General features: G+C 49.5%; 1 protein-coding gene across 6 annotated transcripts in view; it reads left to right on the top strand.

Moving 5' to 3' along the window:
• Window positions 1-13877: 13877 nt before the first annotated feature.
• Window positions 13878-17847, top strand: part of HDAC5 (histone deacetylase 5) — a 35937-nt gene continuing 31967 nt past the window's right edge. For 5 of the 6 annotated variants that reach the window (XM_072780801.1, XM_072780806.1, XM_072780799.1 and 2 more), the window contains exon 1: window positions 13878-14035. The gene's annotated coding sequence lies outside the window, so the exon portion shown is untranslated. Of the gene's footprint in view, window positions 14036-14317; window positions 14456-17847 lie in introns of those variants that run through there. The other variant, XM_072780800.1, reaches the window with a different exon arrangement.

Raw genomic sequence — 17847 nt, 5'->3', positions numbered from 1 at the left:
ACCCGGGCTGCCCGACCTGGGACATTTTACAGAGGAGCTGGCAGGACACAGTGAGGAGGTGATCTGTGATTTTAGAGTTGGGAAGGACTCCCATGCTGAAGGGTCCCCCTTCTCCCAAATCAAATGTCTTCTTCTTCCCAGTGCTGTCATCTGTGGGAAAGACAAGGGCTAAGTCTCCATGGTGATGGGGCCTATGTCCTCTTCTCCCTCCTCTTATTTTTTTTTAAGATTTTATTTATTTATTTGAGAGAGAGAGAGAGAGAGAGCTCACAAGTGCACACACATGAGTGGGGGGAGGGGCAAAGGGAGAGGGAGAAGCAGACTCCCTGTTGAGCAGGAAGCCTGCCAAGGAGCTTGATCAGAGGACCCTGAGATCATGACCTGAGCCTGAGATTATGAGCTGAGCCAAAGGCAGACACTTAACTAACTGAACCACCCAGGTGCCCTTCCCTCCTTTTAGAAGAGAAGTTAGCGTGAACTCTCAGAACCAGGCTTGCCCAGGCTGAAAGATTCAGGCAGAAAAGAAAGGGATGAATTCTGGGAAAGCGCAAAGTGGGTGCTAGGACTTAGGCTATGGAGGGCCACGGCAGAAGACATCAGATCCCCAGCTATGAAGTGGGGTACAAAGGGGAATGAGTGTAGCGAGGGGGTCATTTAAAAAATATATATTTTATTTATTTGAGGCAGAGAGAGTGTGTACACACAAGGGGTGGTGCAGGGCAGAGGGAGAGGGAGAAGCAGTCTCCCTGCTGAGCAGGGAGCCCAACACAGGTCTCAATCCCAGGACCCCAAGATCATGATCTTAGCCAAAGTCAGATGCTTAACAGACTGAGGCACCCAGGCTCTCCATGAAGCGGGGAGGGTCTTAATAACACTCTGATTTAACCCATAATAATAGCTGCCAGAACTTCCTGAGTACTTTCTGTGTTCCAGGCAAGGTTCTGGAACTTTCCATGTAGTGGCTCACTTGATCATTGTAATAAACCTCGATATAGGTGCTAGGATCACTTCTGCTTTACAGAAGAGGAGAGAGTCAATGTTTTGCCCAAGCTCATATAAGTAATAGGTGGTAGAGCTGAGATGAGGAAGCAGGTTGTCTGATTCCAGCCTCCACAGATTTAACCACCATGTTGTTTTGCCTGTTAGAATTCCAAAACACTGGGTTCCTAACCTGGGGCATCAGGGAATATAAGTCCCCTATAAGAGAGACCTGGGTGGCTCAGCGGTTGAGTTGAGCATCTGCCTTTGGCTCAGGGCGTGATCCTGGAGTCCCACATAGGACTCCCTGTATGGAGCCTACTTCTCCCTCTGCCTGTGTCTCTGCCTCTCTGTGTGTGTGTCTCTCATGAATAAATAAATAAAGTCTTTTGAAAAAAAGTCCCCTATAATTAAGTGCCAAAGATAGTGTGCATATGCATATATGCCTTGTTCTGAGAGAGAATCCATGTGTTTTATCACATTTTCATGGGTCAGTAATCTGTTGCCTTGATCTTTCTCAGCAACAGGATATACCCCAACTCCCCCATCCCTGTCTATCCCTCACCTTGCCCAGATGCCTTCCACTGTGCATCAGGCCTTACCAACTCCTGCCTGGGCTATGGTGGTAGCTTCCTGCATGATCTCTCTAGTCTAAGATCTCCTCCCTTCTGTCCATTCTTTCTAACATGCAAATGGGATACTATTTCCCACCAAAGAAAATGTTCAATTCCCCCAGTTGCTGGGGGATGACATATAAAATCCCCAGGGCCTGCAGTGTCTGACATTTGCCTCCCTGCCCTAGCTCATCTCTCAACCACTCTCCCAATCAATGCCAATCCCTCTCCCTCCCACTCCTCTTTCATGCCCCAGCTCACAGGCTGCCTTCTCTAAGAAGCCTTCCTTACTGCTCCAGGAGACCCAGCTTAGCTTCTCTTGGTTCTCTGCATTTTTGGACTACTTCCATTATACCTTATGTCTCTTGTGCATCCTATATTATCTTTAGGTTTTCCTCACACCTCCCTCCTGGACATAGAACTCCTTCAGGGCAACAACTGTGGCATTTCCTTTGTGAACCAGCATTGGCACAGGGCTTGACACATGGAAGACACTCAGCAAGTGTTTGTTGAATGACTTAATGCCATTTCTCAGGAAGGAATGTAAATTAATTTGGGCAACTCCATGCTTACTTCCAAAAATCCCTGCAGTTGCTGGATGAGAAGATTTACTGTCTTAGGTACAAAGGAGGGTACACATTGAGTATCTGTGTGTGTGTGTGCGTATATGCACATGCATGCCTGTGCATGTATGTTTGGAGACAGCATGCTGTATTGGCTATGAAGTTAGACAAATCTTGGTTTATATTTGATCCTGTTGCTAACTGGCTGCATGACCTTGAATAATTTACTTTACCTCTCTGAAACTTAACTGTCTCATCCATTGAATGGAATAATACATCTTCCTTGCAAGGTTGCTGTGAGATTAAATGAATCAATGCATTGAAATGGCTAACTCCATGCCTGGGATGTTGGCCGGGGCTCAGCAATGTGGGTTCCCTTCCCCCCTACTTGAGTTTGGGAACATGTGCTGAGATTTGTTATGAGAACCACATGGTTTGAGTTTGTATCTATTTCAGCATATTTGCAAATGCATTTTGCCCTAATTTGTATTTTTATTGTATGAGCCGTTGCATGTGATTCAGTGTGATGATGTGTGTTTATGTGTTTATATTTACATTTGCCTTGGTATGGACAGTGGCATACACTGCAAATGTGTAGACACACTGAGAGTCTTGCACGGCCTTGTTATTGGGTGGGTGTTGTGTGACTGAGTGTGTGGAATTAAATGTCTGTTGTGAGCTGCATAGAGGGTAGTGCTGAGTGTCTGGGGGAAGGCTGATCTATTTGTGCAGCTTTGTGTGTGAAGGTTCTGTAGACCAGCGCTACTGATAGACCATTCTGTGTTGATGGAAGTATTTTCTATCTGCTCTGTCCAACAGAGTAGCCACTAGTCACACATGGCTACTGATCACTTGCAAAGTAGCTAGTCAGACTGAGGAACTGAAGTTTTAATTGTATTTAATTTTAATTAATTTAAATGTAAATACCCACGGGTAAACAAGACCGAAACTCAGGCTTGTTCTCCACAGACTAAGCGTCTGCGTCTCCCCCTTCCCACCCCCGAAACCCGTTTATGGGGTCCTGACCCCAGCAGGTAAGTGGACACTTGGAGCCTCGCCCGCGCGCGTGTGTGCGCGTGTGCGCGCGTGTGTGCGACAGTATGAGTCGTTCAGAGGGGGCTGCTGCAGCCTCCCCCCGCCCTCCAAGTCCCCAGGAGAGCAGTGAATCAGCCTGACAATGAGGTGAGTCATTCATGAACTGCTCGGCCGACCCAGCAGGCGGGAAGCAAACGTCAGCCAGCCTCCCAGCCCTACCCCCTACAACCCCCCAGTGGGATCGCTAAACCCCACGCACTGCAGATGTTGAAGAAACTGACGCGGCGAATCAAGGCACCAAAGCTCATCGCCGCAGCCCCTCCTTCTGGTTTGCAATCCATTCATCCCCCCAGCCCCTTTCTCCCCTCGGGCTGCATGAGTCATCTCAAGATCTACGCCCCCAATCCAACACCCACCTGCTCTAGCCTCTCTCCTAGTTGGTCTTCCTCCAGGGCTGGGAAAGTGGGGGGGCACGGGGCAGACTGGGCAGAGAGGCTGGACCCCTGGTGAGGTGCCAGGGTCTGCCTTTGGAAGCCAGGCTGACCCACTCAAGGCTGTGGGGTTGGCTAGGGCTCAGGGCAGGCTGCAGCTGGCTGGATCTTGGGGAGCTGTCATCCAGCTTGTTTGGAGGAGCATCAAGAGGAGCAGTGGGTGGCAGGGAAAGAGGTCCTGAAGCGTGCTGCCTAGAGCACCTGTGGCTGGTGGTCAGGAGGGGACCAGGAGGGGACAAGAGTATTCCTCTGATTTCCAGGGAAGTCCCAGATAATGTCTCCCCAGAACCAGGCAATCTTCGAAGCCTAGTGGCTTCTCTCCTTGGCACTCACCCCACCTGTTCCCCTCCACCACCTATACACCATGCCTCCCATCAGTCAGCATTCTTTTCTTGGACTGAGCCTTACCTGAGGCTTCTGACTTGGACAACTGGTCCCATGGTTGTGTCCCTTACTGGGCCAGAAAATATTATTGAAAGCTTTACAAACATATAGACCCTTGACAAAACAATTCCACTTCTAAGAATTTATCTTAAGAAAAATAATTGATGTGTACAAAGATACAGCTATAAGAACATGCATCACAGCATTATTTAAAATGATGAAAAGGGGCACCTACCTGGGTGGCTCAGTCCATTAAGCGTCTGCCTTCGGCTGATGTTGTGATCCCAGGGTCCTGGGATTGAGCCCCAAGCCAGGCGCTCTGTTCTGAGGGGAGCCTGCTTCTCCCTCTGCTGCTCCCCCTGCTTGTGTTCTCTCTTTCTGTCAAATAAATAAATAAATAAATAAATAAATAAATAAATAAATAATCTTTAAAAAATGGTGAAAAATTGGACACAACTTAAATGTCCATCAAAAGGGGATTGAATAAAGAAAGTGGTAAAACAACAACAGAATATTATGTAACCACTGAAAATTATGTGGAAGAAGATTTGATGGCATGGGAACAATTTCATGATGTATTACAGAAAAAATTAGATTGTAAGATATTGTGTACAGTGTGATACCACTTTTCTTGAAAAAATATGAGCATGGAGAGATTAGAAAAGTATCCAATTATAACAATATTCTCCATGAGACTGTGGACTTAGGAGTAATTTTATTTTCTTCTTTGTCTTTCCCCCCAGAATTTCTTCATTAAGAGTGTATGACTTTTTACAGCAGAAGAAACAATTATTTATTAAATATTTAAAAAAGCAATTTGTGGGGGCAGTAATGGGAATTAACTATAAGTGGGCATTTAGGGATCCCTGGGTGGCGCAGCAGTTTGGCGCCTGCCTTTGGCCCAGGGCATGATCCTGGAGACCCGGGATCGAATCCCACGTCGGGCTCCCGGTGCATGGAGCCTGCTTCTCCCTCTGCCTGTGTCTCTGCCTCTCTCTCTCTCTCTCTCTCTGTGACTATCATAAATAAATAAAAATTAAAAAAAAATTTATAAGTGGGCATTTATTGGGGTGATGAAAATATTTGAAAACTGGATTTTTTAAAAAGATTTTATTTATTTATTATTTATTTATTTATTAAAAGACAGAGACATAGACAGAGGGAGAGGCAGGTTTCCTGCAGGGACCCTGATGTGGGACTCAATCCCAGGACCCCGGATCACAACCTGAGCCAAAGGCAGATGCTCAACCAGTGAGCCACCCAGGTGCTCCTGAAGACGGGATTTTGTGATGGTTGTACAACTTGGTAAATTCACTAAAAAACATTGACTTGTACACTTAAAACGGGCAAATTTTATGTTACGTACATTATACTTAAAATTGTTTAAAAGCTCTTAATAAAAGCCATTTGCCAGGCTGTCTACCATTAAGGCCAGTCTTCCAAGGAGGGGTCTGGGGTATGGATGCCAGATAAAATACAGGACACCCACTTAAATTTGAATTTCAGATAAGGAATAATCTTTTAATATAAGTATAAAAATAAATAAATTTTTTAAAGTCATGAACTCTTAATATAAGTATATAAAAGTATTCCTTGCTTATCTGAAATTCAGATTTCACTGGGCATACTTTTTATATGCTAAATCTGGCTACCCCAGCCTGGAGTCCCTGGTCCTGCAGGATTCTTGGAGTAGAGAAAGGGGAGGGGGCGTTGGACATCTGGGCTTGCATCTCCACCCATCCCCAGGGCAATTGTACAAAGCCTGAGAGAGTAGGATGGGGAACTCAAAGAGCTGGAAAGAGCAAGGTGAGAGCAGGTGGGGACAGGAGTCATTTCAGGTGTGGAAGGTGAGTACCTTGCTCTAGGAGTGGGAGTGGCCAGTAGCACCTCAACCACCCCAGAACTCTGGAGTGGTAATACAGAAGCTGGAGGGGAGGGATTTACCCTCTGCTGACCCCCAAGCTAGCGTTTCACACAAGTGCCCATGTCATGCCCCAGCTATTCAGTGAGGAGGATGTTGTCCATTTTTAGGGATAAGAAAATTGATTTGAAGAGTTTAAGTAAATATTTAAGTTCAAGGCTAGTAAATGGCAGAGCTTCGGTCCTGATTGGGTCTTTACCCTTTCATTGACAGTAGAATCCAGTGGTTAAACCAAGCAGGCTCTGAGCCCTGCTCACCTGGGCTATGCTGCACCTAGAATAATCTTTGTTTTTTTTTTTTTTAATTTTTATTTATTTATGATAGTCACAGAGAGAGAGAGGCAGAGACACAGGCAGAGGGAGAAGCAGGCTCCATGCACCAGGAGCCCGATGTGGGATTCGATCCCGGGTCTCCAGGATCGCGCCCTGAGCCAAAGGCAGGCGCCAAACCGCTGCGCCACCCAGGGATCCCCTAATCTTTGTTTTTAAACAAATTCATAGCTTGTCATAGGAGCCCTGATGCTGACTCTCCCCAGGTGCTGATGTTGCTAAATATAGTGATGGGGCCTGCTCCTGATGTCTGGGCCAGGAAGGTATCTTAATTACTGGGTTTGTGGGTTTTGGCAGGTTTAAGTCACTCGAATCTCATCTTAAAAGTGAGATAATAGTAATAATGCCCATCTCGTGGGCTAAAGGATGAAATGAAATGGTACTGGTGAAGTCTGTTGTCTGCTGCTGTCTACTGACCAGGACTGATGTGCCAAAGACCCTGCTGCTTAAAAGTGTTGGAAAATGCCTTCTAGACACATGAATCAAGGACTTCCTCTGGAGGTCCTGGTCCTCAAGGAGTTCCCTGGAGAAAGAGGACATAGCTGTCTCTGCCTATTTGTTGAAGACTCCCACAAAGCTGGGGAGACCTCACCTGTGTTATATCCAGAGAGCCTGGATTGTGCCCTGGCCCTGCCACTTACTGATTACTTAATGTCCCAGGGCTTCTCCTTACATAGAAGATGAAGTGCATAATATCTACCTTGAAGAGTTATTTTAGAGTTGTATTCGAGAACGATGATATACAAGACAAGGCTTTTCAAAAGGACATTGCTCCATAAATGTACAAAGAAAGGGGGGCAAAATGTATGTCACCTGAAGAACTACTTGCTGGAGAGAGGGCAATTAGGCCAGTTTTTGAGTGGCTACAGTCCATGTCCTTCCATGTTGCAGGTAAGTCCACTATGTCTTGTTCTCTATTGTTTCATGACTTCAGGGCCAAGAGGGCCTTCCTGAATTAGAGGATTCAATCCTTTAATCACAGAGGGGAAACTGAAGCTCAGAAAGGGCAAATGATTTGCCTGAGCTTCTATAGGCCCAGGCTCCCTCCTTCTCCACTGCCCCATCTTGCTTTGGGGGGGCTCTGTTTTTTTCCAAAGGATCATAAATTCTTTTTTTTTTTTTTTTAAGATTTTATTTATTTATTCACGAGAGACACAGAGAGAGAGAGGCAGAGACATAGGCAGAAGGAGGAGCAGGCTCCATGCAGGGAGCCTGATGTGGGCCTCAATCCCAGGACTCCAGGATCATGCCCTGAGCCGAAGGCAGTTGCTCAACCACTGAGCCACCCAGGCATCCCCAAAGGATCATAAATTCTGAGTGGGCAGGCACACTTAGATCTTGCATCCTCTGTTCCCTCCCCGCAGGCATGCTCTGCCCAGAGAAGACACTGTGGAGGAACCTGCAGACATGTGGGACGTGACCAGCCACAGCTGTCACTTGTGCTCTTGTGTTCATGTGGCCTTGACTCTTGAGCAGGCAGGGAGGAACCCTGTACAGTCCAGGAAATCCTGGGCCTCACTTCCAGGTCCTAGCAGGGATGCGGGGGAGAGGATAAGCTTCCTTTTCAGTCATCCCCCTAGACCTCCTGCTCTTCTTGCTGCTAGCGCAGTAAGAAGGTTCTATATGAAACACTCCAGGCTCCTGGGGGAGATTTAGGCTAAGAAGCATTGTCCTCTGTCCTAGGCCTTCTGGTCACCTGCTGCTCTTTAGCAGGTACTTGCTGCTATGAGACGCTCTTGGTGGTTGTGGGACCTGGGACCTACAGATCAGAAAACTGGCAGCTTTTCTCTGCGCTTTCTCTGTAAATATGTATTAGTGTGTATGTGCGTATGTATCTTTTTAAATGAGCTATGACAAATGATGGTAGCTGTACCTAGAACAGTCTGTTTTTAAATTAATTCATAGCTTATTCTATGAGCCATGATTCTGGTTTTCCCAAGGATTGGTCATTGCTGAGTGTAGAGACAGGGATGTGTTCCCAATCTCTGATCCTGGAAGGCAGGAACTGGGAAGCCTAGGAAGGGACAGAGGTGTTGGAGGGCAGGTAACACTCAAGTGGATGACTGAGACCCTTGCCTCCAGCCAGGCCTTCTTGGTTTGGGTTTTGGTTTTTTGAGCTACAACTCTAGAATTGTTGGCTTGCAGAGCTAGAAAAAAACCTCAGAAGTTATCCATCCAGGGGTGCCTGGGTAGCACAGTTGGTTGGGTGTCTGATTCTTGGTTTCGGCTTAGGTCATGATCTCGGGGTCATGGGATTGAGCCCTGTGTCGGGCTCTGCAAAGAGTCTGCTTGGGATTCCCTCGCTCCCTCTCCTTCTGCACCTTCTACTCAAGCTCTCTCTCTTTAATAAAATCAATAAATCTAAAAAAAAAAAAAAAAGTTATCCATCCAAACATACCATTTTACAGATGAGGAAACCAGTAGAAGAATGGTAGCTTGCTAGATACCTGTCTGTCACTCTTCCCCCAAACATCTCAGTCAAGATGATTCTTGTTGGATGCTGACCTGAGACCAGCTCCCTTTAGCCCTAAGCCCAAAGAGGACTCTAGAAAGAAGGGAGGAAGGGAAGCAAGGAGGAACCCCTTTTCCACCCTTCCTTCACAACTTTACCTTGTTGGACCACCCAGAAATGTCTCTAGCTAGAAGGAAGAAAATCCAGTCCAACCTTCTCATCCTACAGGTAAAGAAACAGAGGCCCAGAGAGAGGAAAGGACTTATTCAGGGTCACACAGGGCGACCTGAGCCTAACTCAGGCATCCTGGGGGCAGTTTTCATTATACTCTGAGTATCTCAGCCCTCAGTGATGGCCTTCGCTTTGTGCCTCTGGGCATATGAATTGTTTGCCCTGAAATAAACCCTCTTCTGGCTCTTGGAACATATTGTAAACAGCCCAGGGGCAGGACTGGACCTTAAAGCATCTCAAGGAATGAAGGTCCAGCCCAAACTTTGAAGTCCAGCACTATGCTGGATGTGGTCACATCTGCCATCACATCTAATTTGGAATTCACAGAATGTCAGAACTGAAAGAGACCTCAGAGAACAGAAGTCCAAGCCTTGTTTCTCAGATAAGGACACCAAGGTCCAGAGGGAAAATGACTCAATGACTCATCCAACAACATAGCAGGATAAAGCTGATCCTAGAACCCAGGTTGTCCCACTTCCTATCCTGTTTATTTTTGTTTCTTCTTCTTCTTCTTCTTCTTCTTCTTCTTCTTCTTCTTCTTCTTCTTCTTCTTCTTCTTCTTCTTCTTCTTCTCTTTTATTTGCAGTCTCCACAGTACCTTGTGTTGTGTTGACCTCCTAACATTTCAACATGCTCAGTAAGTTCTTGCTGGATAGAACAGAAACAAGATACCATGTGTACAAATCACCCTTGGTAATTGATAAAAGACTTAAAGAATGCATATTTCCTTTGATAAATATGTAGTAAATGCTTATTGCTTGGGCTTATCAGCTCAGTTTTTCTTCTTCCATAGTCTTTTCTGCCTGAGGCTATATTTAGGCATAACTGGACTATTTTCACCCCCAGGTACTCTTTGGAGGCCAGCAGGACCATGTAAGTGTTGCTCCACCAGAGGTTGGAACTATAGGCTCCACCACTCTGGCCAGAGCCTCTGGAATCCTGTCCATGGATCTGAGGATTTCTGCTGTTTAAGAAATTCTGGGTCAGAGTGTGTAAGAGAGGGCACATTTGAACTGGGTGCGTTGTCTGTTCGGCAGGCAGTGCTAATTTTATTTTTTTAATTTTTAATTTTTTAAAAGGCTTTATTTTTAAGCAATCCCTACACCCAGGGTGGGGCTTGAACTCACAACCCCGAGATCACAAGTCACATGCTTTACCCACTGAGCCAGCCAGACATCCCTAGGCAATACTAACTTTAGCGGGCCTAGGCCTGAGTGAGCTAGAGGGAGTGTGGCAGCGACAGGTGCCATCAGTTCAGCAGTGTCCACTGAGCACAGAGGAAGCTCCTTCTCTCTTTTGTGCCAGGTACTGGCCATATAGCAGTTGCAACTCCCAGAGCCCCTAGCAATGTTGCTCAGCGTCCTTAGTCTTCTCCCCTGATGCATTCTTCTTAAAGTCCAGTAGTGCTGACAACTTATCAAGCTGTTCAATGCCAGCTCTCCTCCAAAATTAGAGGCCAAATTCACTATTGGATCTTGGGGCAGAAGTTACCTAATCAGCTACTAGGTTCTATCTGCAGGTTTACTCTACATTGGGAAACTGAGGCAGTGTTTAACAAGACAGCCCCATGATCCTTGTTTCCATGGTGAATGGTCCTAGCAAGGGCCTATAACTCAAAACAAAAGACAATTTTACTCTGTGAGGAACTCTAAGTTCCTTAAAGGCAATTCATTTCTGTATCCCCAATACCTACCACAGGTACTTGAAAACATATGTAGAGGGAGTGAATGATTGTTTAACCCCCACTTACCTGAGAAAGGGAAATCTGAAGGCTCATCAGGCCCCATATGGTGAATTCTTTTTTTTTTTAAGATTTTATTTATTTATTCATGAGAGACACAGGAGGAGAGGCAGAGACACAGGCAGAGGGGGAAGAAGCAGGCTCCATGCAAGAAGCTCGATGTGGGACTCGATCCCCGGAATCCAGGATCACACCCTGAGCCAAAGGCAGATGCCCAACCACTGAACTACCCAAGTGTCCCCCCACATGGTGAATTCTTATAACTTCTGGGGCATTTGGCCCCTGGGGGACTGAGGTAATAATCTCAGGGACCTCTGGAGGACAGGGCTAGAGGACTGGGAGCCCAGCCCCTTCAGGCCCTGTCCCTTGTGTTTGGGAGACAGACCTGAGTTTGAATCCCAGTGAGTTTGGGCAAGTTATTTAGCTTCTCTGAGCCTCAGTCTCCTCATCTGTGGAATGGGAAGTGCCTAGCCAAGGTTCTCCATGACAGTGATTGGCATCTATCATCCCATTGTGGGGGATTCTTTCCCCAGTTTCTGAGATCTTGAGAGAAGAAATTCCAGAGTCTGTAGGATCTTGTCTGAGTACCTGCTACGTGCAAGGTGATGTGCAAGGTGATGTGCTAGGTGCTGGAAAGGCAAAAGGAAATGTGATCTTATCTCTTTTCTCAAGTGGCTCATATGCTGTTTGGGGAGGCAAAACAAGCACCGAGAAAGCAAAATCCCAACCCAACCGCCCTAGGTACAACATAAAGTTGACCAAGAGTAAAAGCAAATGGGTGGTGCCATCATTATGGGGTGAAGGCAAGAGGATCTCTGTTTTAAAGTGACTTGGGATGACTCTGTGGGGGTGGTCTTTCTGCTTAGAGTCCATTGTTTAGTCAGAAAGTACTCACTTTGAGTTAATCTTTAAAAAAACAAAAGGATTTTTATTTTTTTATTTGAGAGAGAGACCGAGACAGAGAATGAGCAGGGGGGAGGAGGAAGAGGGAGAAGCAGGCTCCTTGTGGAGCAGGAAGCCCAATGCAGGGCTCCTTCCCAGGACCCTGGGATCACAACAGGAGCCAAAGGGAGACACCCAACCCACTGAGCCAGCCAGGCACCCCGACTTAATCTTTTTTTTTTTTTTTTTCCCGACTTAATCTTTTAATACTCATTCATTTCACTCAACAAATAGTCATGAAGTCTTTCTGCTATTGTTCCAGGCACTGTGCTGGGAGGAGATGTGTGGTTTCTGCACTCAAGAAGTTCGCAGTTCAGAGGAATACACAGACACTGAACCTATAATGCCACAAATAGGTGCATATTTATAAGTTATTATCAGGGTCAGTTAAAATATATATAACAAGGGGAATTAATTTAGCTAAAGAACCAAGGAAGGCCACTTTCAGGAAGTGATATTTAATTGAGTTCTATGGATGAGTAAGAGTTAGCCAGGTAAAGGGAAGAAGGGGAGGGGAGCATTCTAGAATAACAACAACAACAACAACAACAACAAAACCAGCCCGTGCAAAGGCCCTTAGGAGCAAGGGACACACAGTTCCAGGACAAAAGAGAAAGCCAGCTAAAGGAAGAGAGGTGAGGTGGGCAGGGACCAGATCACACAGAAGCTTCTACATTTTTTGTTTGCTTTTTTCCAAGTATGAAGGAAGGATTGGCTGCAGCAAAATTCCCTGGGGTACTTATTAAAAATGAATATTTGTGGGCCCCATCTCTGCTGAAAAAGGTAATTTGTGAGTACCCTAAAGTTGGGAAACCACTTTTCTGGTCCAGATACAGATCTCGGTGACAAAATTGGAAAGGCTTTAAGCCCTCCGCCTATTAGATTTGTGTTCCAAAAGGGTCACTCTGGCTTTGGAAGGATGTTGGGATGGAGGCAGGAGTGGACCTGTCACCAAGGCAGCTAGTATCTCAGGCAAGGGATGATTTGGTTTAGACCATGTGGTGGGGATAGGGATTGGCCAGAGTGGACTGATTCATGAGATACTTTGTAAAAAGGACCTTTATCATTCATTACGGAAACATTTATTTATGTCATTTACTTTTTCTGATTAAGTAATACATGATTGTTGCAAAATTTCAGATATGCAGAAAAAGATGAAGAAAGCAAAAGGTAAATATTTTGGTGTACATCTTTTTAGGCTTTTTAATATACATATGCATTCAGACACATGGATCTAGTTTGTAGTTGTTTATAATAATGGAACAATTCTGTAATACCTGATTCTCGATTGTCAAGAAAACGAACCATGAGCATCTTTCAGGTCAAAATAGTCATACATAATTTTTAATGTCTGGATGGTATTCTGCTAAGTGAATGTACACTCGTTTATTTGCCAGTTCCCTACTGATGACTATTTAGTTTGCTTCCAACTTTTCACATCAATATAAACAATCTCTTTCCGTCTACACTTATTTTTGAACACAATGCTTATTTCCTTAGAATAAATTTTTGTTAGTGAAACGACTGGGTCTTTGACAAACTGTCTAGGTTCAATCACATAGCTTCATACTGGGTCCTAAGGGGAGTTGTAGAGGAGGATGGCATCAAAGTCAGGAACCGGAAGTCTTCCTTTGGAAGGCCTTGAACTGTTACAGCCATGCTCTCTGGCCTATCCCAGTCCTTTCTTTCCCTGGCAAGGATGCAACGTGTGCGGTCGCTTCTGGTGGGTTCGGGACCTCGTCCCAGTCATCCGCCCCCAGCCTAGCCCCCTAGATGGGGCCTCCGCGGCCCTCCCAGGCCCTAGGAGTCCATCCCCAGTTGCCCTCCCCCACCGCAGGAGGACGTGTTAGGGAGAAGCTTAAGCAGGCAACGATTGCACCATCCACGGTTTGAATAGGAAGTCGAGGAAGCGCAGGGAGGAAAGTGGAGCGTCCCAAAGGCCGGGGCGCAGCAGCCAGACCGGGTCCCCCGGGACGCTCCTTCCACCGCCACTGGCCGGGCCCTGATCCCTCGCCTGCCACCCCCTCCCCGGCCCAACCCTTTGCTGGGTGCCGGCCCTTTAAGAAGCTGTCACGGTGGCGCCGCTGGCCCCGCCCGGCGGGGAGGGCCGAGAGGGAGGGGAGGAGTTGGTGGTGGCTGAAGCTGGAGGGGAGGGGGGGTCTGGGTCTATTTTTAGCTCTGGGTCGGGTCACGTGACGGGAGTGACGTCTCCGAATGTTGTTGTTGGTGGCGGCGGCGAGCGGAGCCGGAGGAGCCGCCGCAAAGATGGAGGAGCCGTCGAGGAGGCGCTGCCGCTGCTGCCGCCGCCGCTGCTGCCGCCGCCGCCCGCGAAGCCGGAGCTCGAGCCGCAGGGGGTGAGCGCGCCGCACCACCCCAGACCCCCTCTCCCCCGGGGCCCCGCGACGCCAGGCGGCGCCCCCCTCCTCCTGCCGTCGCTGCCCGCGGGCTCCCCGCGCGCGCCGCGCTCCGCGCCCCCCTTCCTTCCTCCCGGCGCCCGGTGCCCGCCGGCGCCCCCCGGGAGCCGCGCCAGCCGGGGAGCCGGGCCTCGGGGTGATGGCGCACGCCCCTCCCGTGCAGGGGCGCGTTCCCTGCAGGTGAGGGAGGGGCCCGCCTGCCCGCGACCCGCACCCGCAAACGGCCCGGGGACCGGCGGAGGCTGCCCGCTGTGTCCCTTCCCTGGCGGCGCTTGTTGCGTTGCAGAGCGATTCGAGCCCTGCACCCGGATTCTATGCAGACCCCTCTTCGCTGGACAACTCCTTTCTTGGTCCTCTGAGGTGAGGGGCGCTGCCCACCCCACAGCGCTTCCACCCAAACCTAGGAACGCATCCTCGATTTTGTGTCCTTGACTTACGTGCGTGAGGAGGGGGCCTCCGGGCCCACCTTACTTCTCTCCCCCATTTATTCTCACCCCCTCGCCGGTGAGGCGTTACTGCGTTCCCACCCTCTTCTCTGTCTGACACCCTGGAGCCAAGGAGAGATGAAGGCTCCCCTCCTTCCTGTCTGGGGTGGATGCCCCCCATTTTTAATCCTGGGTCTGTATCTCATAAAGGCAGGGACACTGCTTGTGCCTTTTAACTTGAGGGAGGCTGCTTCCCTACCCCACCCTCCTCTGGGGCCCCGGGGGGTGGGGGAGGAGATGAGGAGCTGTCTGAGTGATAAGTAATTAATTGGGGAGGCTGGTTGTTGGGGAGGGGGGAGAAGAGAGGAAAGTGGGGGTGCCCCATTCGGGGGAAGAGGTGACCACCTGATCCCCCCACTGTTGGCCTTCTGAAACTAGGTGTGTCCCCAGAGAGGAAGGGTAGCAGCTGCAGTTACTTTTGAGGGGGTGCTCAAGAGACCCACCACTCTGATGGTGACCACTGTGCTTCTGGGACCTGGGATTAGTTTTGGTGATTGGGGGTGATGATGGCGATGCTTGGGTTTACCTGGGAGGGGAGGATGGTGCCAGGTCGGAGGAACAAAAGGAGACAGAGGTTGGGAGATCCAGGGGTCTTGGCCAGAGGGGCTCCTGACCCAGACTGCTCTGCAGGACCGGTGCCGGGGACTGGGTCTCGCCCTGGGCCCCTTCAGGTTCAGAGGACGAAGGCAGAGAGGGTCCTCAGTCTGAGTTCCAGGCACCAGGGTCCCTGAGATGAAGGGGGATAAGTTGAGCTGCTGCGCTGGGCTGGGCTGGGCTGTGGATGGTGGGTGAGCCATGTTGGGGGCCGCCTGCTTCTTCATTCCAGTCTCCTTCCCTCTCCCTCCTAAACACAAAGCTTGGGAGATCTTAGTTTGCCCCCTGCCTCTTTTGAATCCTCTCTTTGCTCTGTCTCCTCTTGCTGTTAAATCTGGTAGGGGTCTTTCCGAGTTAGAGGGGTGGGCCCCCAGTATCCCCACTCTGTCCTGTCTGGAGACCAGGGGCCTGAGATACAGACACGGGGTGCAAGTTACTTGAGGGCAAGGATGGAGGCCATGTTAGCTGCGTGCCAGCCTTCCCTTCCTCCCCTGTCTAGCCTCCTGGTCTAGCCTCCCCAAGTAGCCAGAGTAGCCCGACTGAGTAATGGGGGTGCGGGGCAGCAGTATCACATGCCCCACCCACTTCAAGTAGCTGGAGAGACAAAGGTTTGCTTTCCCTTCCCTAGGGGTGGCATCCTAGCTGTGTGTTTAGAAATGGGGCCTGGGGATGGGGGGGGGGTGTAGTTTGTGTTTCTGCATAAAGGGGGAGGGGGATCGGCTCTCGGAGCGGGGGGAGTGTGCAGTCGGTGCCGAAGTACCAGCTGCTCTTTAATAATGAATTCTTCCTACTCACATCCCTTTGAGGAGGGATGTCTGGAACACAGCATCGGGCTCAGCCAGCCTGCTAGAGGACGCGCTCCTGTTGGGGGGGGTGGGGGAGAGACTGCTGGGGGGGGCGGTTCTTGGCATTTTTGGAGCACTGTCGCTTGCTCATGAATGAAAACCTGATGCGGCCCATGAGGGGGCCTATTGTAGTCGACTTGGGCTAATTAAACTTTCTCTGCCTTTCTTCTCCCCTACCCCACCTCACCCCAGGCACCCCCCCCCCCCAGTCCTTTTTTGAATGGGGACCCTGTCTGGTAGTGCTGGAGAGGGGGTATGGGTCTGCCTGAGGTTTTAGGGCAGACAGACCCTGGTCTTCTGCCCTCTGCCTCCACCTCCTCCCTCCCTCCCCTCTCATCCCCCCCCCCTTTTTTTTTCTAGAAATAGCAGCCTCCTCCATCTGGCTTGTGCAGATGCCTGGAGCTGCGTCTGAGCAGACAAACAGAAATGGGCCGATTGCAAAAATGAATTTGTCAGCCTGGTGCCTTTTTTCCTTTCCTGTTCTCTCCCCCTCCCCTTAGTTTGGGGCCTGGACATCCCAAGTCGGCTACCCTTCCTGGCTCTGGTAACCCCAGGCTTCTGGCGCCCCAGCCTGGGGGAGGCACAAGGTGGTAAAAGCTCTTGGGCGTCGGGGAACTGTGATCTGCCATGGTCACCGTCGGGAGGGGGCAAGATGAGAAGTCTTTTGAGCCTTGGGACGGGACGCATGGGTTTGCAGCTTTCTGATGAGATCTTTGCAACAGATCTCAGATTCCAGGCAATGTCAGGTTCACAGGGTTTGGTTCAGACCTCTTGCCTGACCATCTGGGACCTGGGGAGGGTACCCCAGACCACAGTGCTCAGGACTGGGGAGAAGGCTACCTGGTGGTACTGGAGTCCAGGTTCCTGAGAGGCCCTCAAAGGGACACCTGACTCCCCAGGAATTCCAAGGGAGTTTTTTGAGGGACAGATAAGCTGCAGGGTAGTACTGTGAACTTGTGGCTTTGGGGGCATCACGTTGCTCCATGTCTCCCTCCTTGTCGGCCTTTCTCCCACTCTATGCCAGAGTTTTATTTCTCATGAATGGGCAGGGTGGGAGTTGCCTTATCTCCCCTGGTCTGGCCATGAGCTTGGGGGGAGAGGGACACCTGGTCTCCCTCATTCCGTGCCCTGCCATCCTGGAGATTTGACACTGCTCTTGGCCCCTGACTGCCCACTGAGACCCTCCTATCGCTATAGGCAACGGTGGAATTTTTGCAACAGAGGATGGACCAAATAACCAGCTTTTAACCATCCCCCTGTCCTTTTTCCCCTTGACACCTCACCCCAGAAAATAATCCATGTCAGTCCTGATCAGGCAATGAACTCTGCTTTGTTTCCCAGGGAGGCCCCTGTTCACTCAGGAGGCTTGATAGAGGTGTTGGCAGACACCCTCTGCAGGTGGACAGGGGCCCCTGGGGTCTTGGTGCACCCGGCAAGCTGGGGAGGAGTGTGGCCTAATTGAGTCCTGAGCCAAATGGAGTTCTAGGGGCCCCTCCCTTCCTCTTCTCTCCAGTGAGTGAAGATGATGGGGGCTCCAAGTTGATTTTAATGTTTTTTGTACCACTGAAGCTCTGCCCCTTCTGAGTGCCCTGCTGTGGAGCCACCTTTCACTAAGGAGATGGGCTGGGCCACTCTGGCTGCTGGGAATCGTGGGAATTTCTGAACCTGTGTTCCCCAGCCCACGGGAAAGGGTGTGAGCAGGACTGGGCGCCAGCCCTGGGGTGGGCACGGGCTGAGCTGCCTGCCCACGCGGGCCCTGCCAGGGCACCAGCTGCCCCACCTGCCACATTCCTGAGCTTGGCCTGAGCTCTGCGTAGCTTCTTTTGTC

Source organism: Canis lupus, chromosome 16, assembly GCF_048164855.1.
Source record: "Canis lupus baileyi chromosome 16, mCanLup2.hap1, whole genome shotgun sequence".
NCBI classification, from domain to species: Eukaryota; Metazoa; Chordata; class Mammalia; order Carnivora; family Canidae; genus Canis; species Canis lupus.
Note: the sequence above shows the minus strand (reverse complement) of the source record. Positions and strands in the feature narration are given on the sequence as shown.